Source organism: Schistocerca serialis, unplaced genomic scaffold, assembly GCF_023864345.2.
Source record: "Schistocerca serialis cubense isolate TAMUIC-IGC-003099 unplaced genomic scaffold, iqSchSeri2.2 HiC_scaffold_1058, whole genome shotgun sequence".
Classification (NCBI taxonomy): Eukaryota; Metazoa; Arthropoda; class Insecta; order Orthoptera; family Acrididae; genus Schistocerca; species Schistocerca serialis.
Window position 1 is genome coordinate 40,001 of NW_026047248.1, and position 5,000 is coordinate 45,000.

The window sequence follows — 5,000 nt, forward strand, 5'->3', positions numbered from 1 at the left end:
CCAACTACGAGCTTTTTAACCGCAACAACTTTAATATACGCTATTGGAGCTGGAATTACCGCGGCTGCTGGCACCAGACTTGCCCTCCAATAGATACTCGTTAAAGGATTTAAAGTGTACTCATTCCGATTACGGGGCCTCGGATGAGTCCCGTATCGTTATTTTTCGTCACTACCTCCCCGTGCCGGGAGTGGGTAATTTGCGCGCCTGCTGCCTTCCTTGGATGTGGTAGCCGTTTCTCAGGCTCCCTCTCCGGAATCGAACCCTGATTCCCCGTTACCCGTTACAACCATGGTAGGCGCAGAACCTACCATCGACAGTTGATAAGGCAGACATTTGAAAGACGCGTCGCCGGTACGAGGACCGTGCGATCAGCCCAAAGTTATTCAGAGTCACCAAGGCAAACGGACCGGACGAGCCGACCGATTGGTTTTGATCTAATAAAAGCGTCCCTTCCATCTCTGGTCGGGACTCTGTTTGCATGTATTAGCTCTAGAATTACCACAGTTATCCAAGTAACGTGGGTACGATCTAAGGAACCATAACTGATTTAATGAGCCATTCGCGGTTTCACCTTAATGCGGCTTGTACTGAGACATGCATGGCTTAATCTTTGAGACAAGCATATGACTACTGGCAGGATCAACCAGGGAGCTGCGTCAACTAGAGCTGAGCAGCCGGCCGCCCGGGAGTGTGTCCCGGGGGCCCGCGCGAACACGCAAGCGTCCGCTCAATTATTCTGCAAACAGGAGGAGGCTGAGCTCCCCTGCACCATACACCTCGAAACCCTCTCAGGTCCCGGCGGCGCGCAGCGCCGTCCTAAGTACTTGGTCGGGTTCGAGAGAGGCGCAATCGCCCGGGGTTTGGCGAGTAGACGCTTTAGGTGCGACCACCCGTGCTCCCAACTGAGCTTGCCGCTGCCGACAGAGGCCCGGGAGCGTGCTGTCGTGGCATTGCCGGCGGGAGACAACACGCGCCACCTACGGTGACCGGCAGCTCCAACGCCAGCGCCACAGAAGGACAAAAGCCCCACTTGGGTGCCGAAGCGAACTCTCCCAGCACAGCGCACGCGCCAACACGTCCGCACAGCTGCGATACAAACCACCTGCGAGAACCGCAGAGGCGACCGAGCAGCAGACGGCGTCGCGGCGCCGAGCGCCGGGCGGCGGCGCATCCTCAGCGCACACAGTCCTCAATCGGACCAGCACACTGCAGATGTCCACCGCGCTTCGCACCGGGCCCGCGAGGACCTACTTTGGCCGCACGGCGCCGCGTGCAGGGTGCGCCGGCGCGCAGCTGCGCCGCCTGCCGCCTCCGTCGGCCGGCGCGCCTGCCACTGGCCGCCCCCACCAGCCGGCTGTAGCGCGTGCGCCCACGCACCGCGCGGCCAGCACGCCGGGAGGCCCCCCCTCACCGGCCGGGGACGGTCCCACCCAGCCACCGCCGCGTATCGCTTCACACCCAGATGCCATTCACGTTCGTGGGCATGGTGGGTATCGCTGGAACAACCGGTTGGTAGCTCAACCGATCGTCGCCATCACTGATTCACCTCTAGCGAGAACAACCGCACCACAACGGTTTACCAGTTGTTCATTTGCGTAACGTCACCAGCAAACGTAGGCGTCCATCGCCATTTGCAAATTCAACGATTGTTGCATGCCTGTGTCAGGTGTCACGACACACTATGTCTGCCCACATACACGCAACAACATGTGCACGCTTCGCGAACACGTGGAAGGTGGCCCCCGTACGTATGCGATGTCCATTGCGCGAACGACTGTCAACCGGCCTCTGTCGCATGTCGCAGATGTGGAACGCAGTGCACCATGCTATCACGGTGTGTGAGAAGAGACGACTACGTCTGACAACACGCGCCACTACATCAACAGACGGCTCATGCTGATCGCCATCCAGGGCATACCACACTGCAATCCAGCTCTTATAGGGAGACGACACGTAGCTGAGTGCACAACATTTGGACCGCATGGTTCGCCGTTGTTGGCGCAGTCGTTGTACGGTCACATGTACCACGATGTATCATTCAGTACATGAGGACCAATGTGCAGTACAGTGTGTGATTTGGACGTACAACATCAGCGGACAGTTGACACAGGCCGTACCACAGCGTAGGCTAAGTGCTTCGCCATGCGAATGCCAATGAACAACTGCAAATGCCAATGAACAACTGCAAAGGGCATTGAGCATGTACGTCCTGCTGCCATCCACATTACAGTGTATAGCTGCAAGGTGTTTAACATGAAGCGATACACTGGGGACCGGGCAGTGCGAGTAGCAAACTATATTGCGGGGGTTGCAGTTAGGCAACACTACACTAATTTAACGCGTCGTATGACAATTACAGAGCAGGTTAAGGCCCAACGTGTGTTGGGTTAAGGCCCAACGTGTGTTGGGTTAAGGCCCAACGTGTGTTGGGTTAAGGCCCAACGTGTGTTGGGTTAAGGCCCAACGTGTGTTGGGTTAAGGCCCAACGTGTGTTGGGTTAAGGCCCAACGTGTGTTGGGTTAAGGCCCAACGTGTGTTGGGTTAAGGCCCAACGTGTGTTGGGTTAAGGCCCAACGTGTGTTGGGTTAAGGCCCAACGTGTGTTGGGTTAAGGCCCAACGTGTGTTGGGTTAAGGCCCAACGTGTGTTGGGTTAAGGCCCAACGTGTGTTGGGTTAAGGCCCAACGTGTGTTGGGTTAAGGCCCAACATAGGTTGGGTTAAGGCCCAACATAGGTTGGGTTAAGGCCCAACATAGGTTGGGTTAAGGCGCAACATAGGTTGGGTTAAGGCGCAACATAGGTTGGGTTAAGGCGCAACATAGGTTGGGTTAAGGCGCAACATAGGTTGGGTTAAGGCGCAACATAGGTTGGGTTAAGGCGCAACATAGGTTGGGTTAAGGCGCAACATAGGTTGGGTTAAGGCGCAACATAGGTTAGGTTAAGGCGCAACATAGGTTAGGTTAAGGCGCAACATAGGTTAGGTTAAGGCGCAACATAGGTTAGGTTAAGGCGCAACATAGGTTGGGTTAAGGCGCAACATAGGTTGGGTTAAGGCGCAACATAGGTTAGGTTAAGGCGCAACATAGGTTAGGTTAAGGCGCAACATAGGTTAGGTTAAGGCGCAACATAGGTTAGGTTAAGGCGCAACATAGGTTAGGTTAAGGCGCAACATAGGTTAGGTTAAGGCGCAACATAGGTTAGGTTAAGGCGCAACATAGGTTAGGTTAAGGCGCAACATAGGTTAGGTTAAGGCGCAACATAGGTTAGGTTAAGGCGCAACATAGGTTAGGTTAAGGCGCAACATAGGTTAGGTTAAGGCGCAACATAGGTTAGGTTAAGGCGCAACATAGGTTAGGTTAAGGCGCAACATAGGTTAGGTTAAGGCGCAACATAGGTTAGGTTAAGGCGCAACATAGGTTAGGTTGAGGCACAATATAGGTTAGGTTGAGGTACCGTATAGGTTAGGTTAAGGTACAGTATAGTTTAGGTTAAGGTACAGTATAGTTTAGGTTAAGGTACAGTATAGTTTAGGTTAAGGTACAGTATAGTTTAGGTTAAGGTACAGTATAGTTTAGGTTAAGGTACAGTATAGTTTAGGTTAAGGTACAGTATAGTTTAGGTTAAGGTACACATTGTTGTATGGAAAGGTGTAATGGGGGGGGGGGGGGGGGCGGCCGGTCGGTTTGTTGATTGTGATTATAGTAAGTGGATGCCTGCGGCATCATCTGATTTGCCACGTCAGGATGCACCTTTGGCTCATGACAGGCGGCGCTCCGATTCCATGCTTGTGGCAGACCTGTGTCTTTCATTCCTGCCATTGTTTGTGTGCTGTGAGAGGAGGCAGTATTGTGATGTTGGGTGCACCCCTGTGTAGGACATGTGTGGGTGTTGGTGGCTTAGCTGAGCAATGGTGGTTGTCGGGGGGGTGGGATATTCCGTTTTCTGAGTGGACCTCCCAGTCTGGTTATGACAGTGTGGATTGTCTCATGTGGCGGAGAGGATGCACTGGGTGTTGTTCCATGCTGGTGCTTACATATTGTCTGTGTGCGTGTTACAGGCGGAGAGTAGTGCGTGATAAGAGTGTGTGGCTGCCGTGTGGTTGTGATTGTGAGCAGAGTCTTTCAGCATGTATACGGACAGTTGTATATATTATCTGTATTCTGATGGGTCTATGTATTACTAATCAGCGCCGTGTATACGTTTAATCCGGTTCCAGTCGAAACTGTTGTATCTCTGTACATTAGTGACACGGCGAGCGCGCTATGTAGCTACTCGTCTCGGCAGCTTCCACCGGTGTATGGCAAATGATTATAAGCAATGAGTCGAGTCGTCAATACCGATAGTGTGACGTCACATGTCTGGGGTGGGGGACGCTGCGCCCTTCCGGTGGGTCATGGCCTAGAAAGACGCTCCCCACGCAGGGGGGCTTGGACTGTCATAAACTCTTCCGAGTAATATACTTGCCGTACGTTTTTGCGACTGCGAGTGCAACGCCCACCGGTACCGACATGGATGGAGCGCCTCCTAGCTGACCGCTCAGCATCGGCATTCGTACAGAGAGCAACGCGATCGCGTCTCTAGCTCGTAACTGGTACAGCTCGCAGCTCATGTATAGGGACAGCGGGAATGTCGCATATTGGACATAACTCTTCATGAAACGCAAGTTATAGGGGTGGATTGCACATTGCGACTGCGGGAAAAGTCCGCCGTTCATCCGCTGGAGTTGCGAGTTGGGCGGTTAGGGTGGGGCGCCGGTGGAGTGATTGCCGGTCGACGATTTCGTGCGGCAGAGGCGCTGGCGTTGGGGTGCTGTGGTCGACAGAGGACGCAGGCTTTGTGGGTGGGGTCGAAAGATGGGCACTGTGGGCCCATCGCTGTCTTAGTCGGCTTGGCGTCTCATAGATGGCGGTATCGTCGTTGCAGGACGTCATGCCGCGGGAGACCTACAGATGGCGCTGTGTTTTGTGGTGCGCTCGACATGGCGGACGTAGTGTTGTC

General features: G+C 54.0%; 1 non-coding gene across 1 annotated transcript in view; it reads right to left on the reverse strand.

The window, feature by feature from the left end:
* The window catches only part of LOC126430767 (small subunit ribosomal RNA), a 1,910-nt gene extending 1,257 nt beyond the window's left edge, over positions 1–653 (reverse strand). The window contains exon 1 of the ribosomal RNA XR_007577297.1: positions 1–653. This exon is cut by the window's left edge and continues 1,257 nt beyond it. This is a non-coding gene — a ribosomal RNA (small subunit ribosomal RNA).
* Positions 654–5,000: the final 4,347 nt, after the last annotated feature.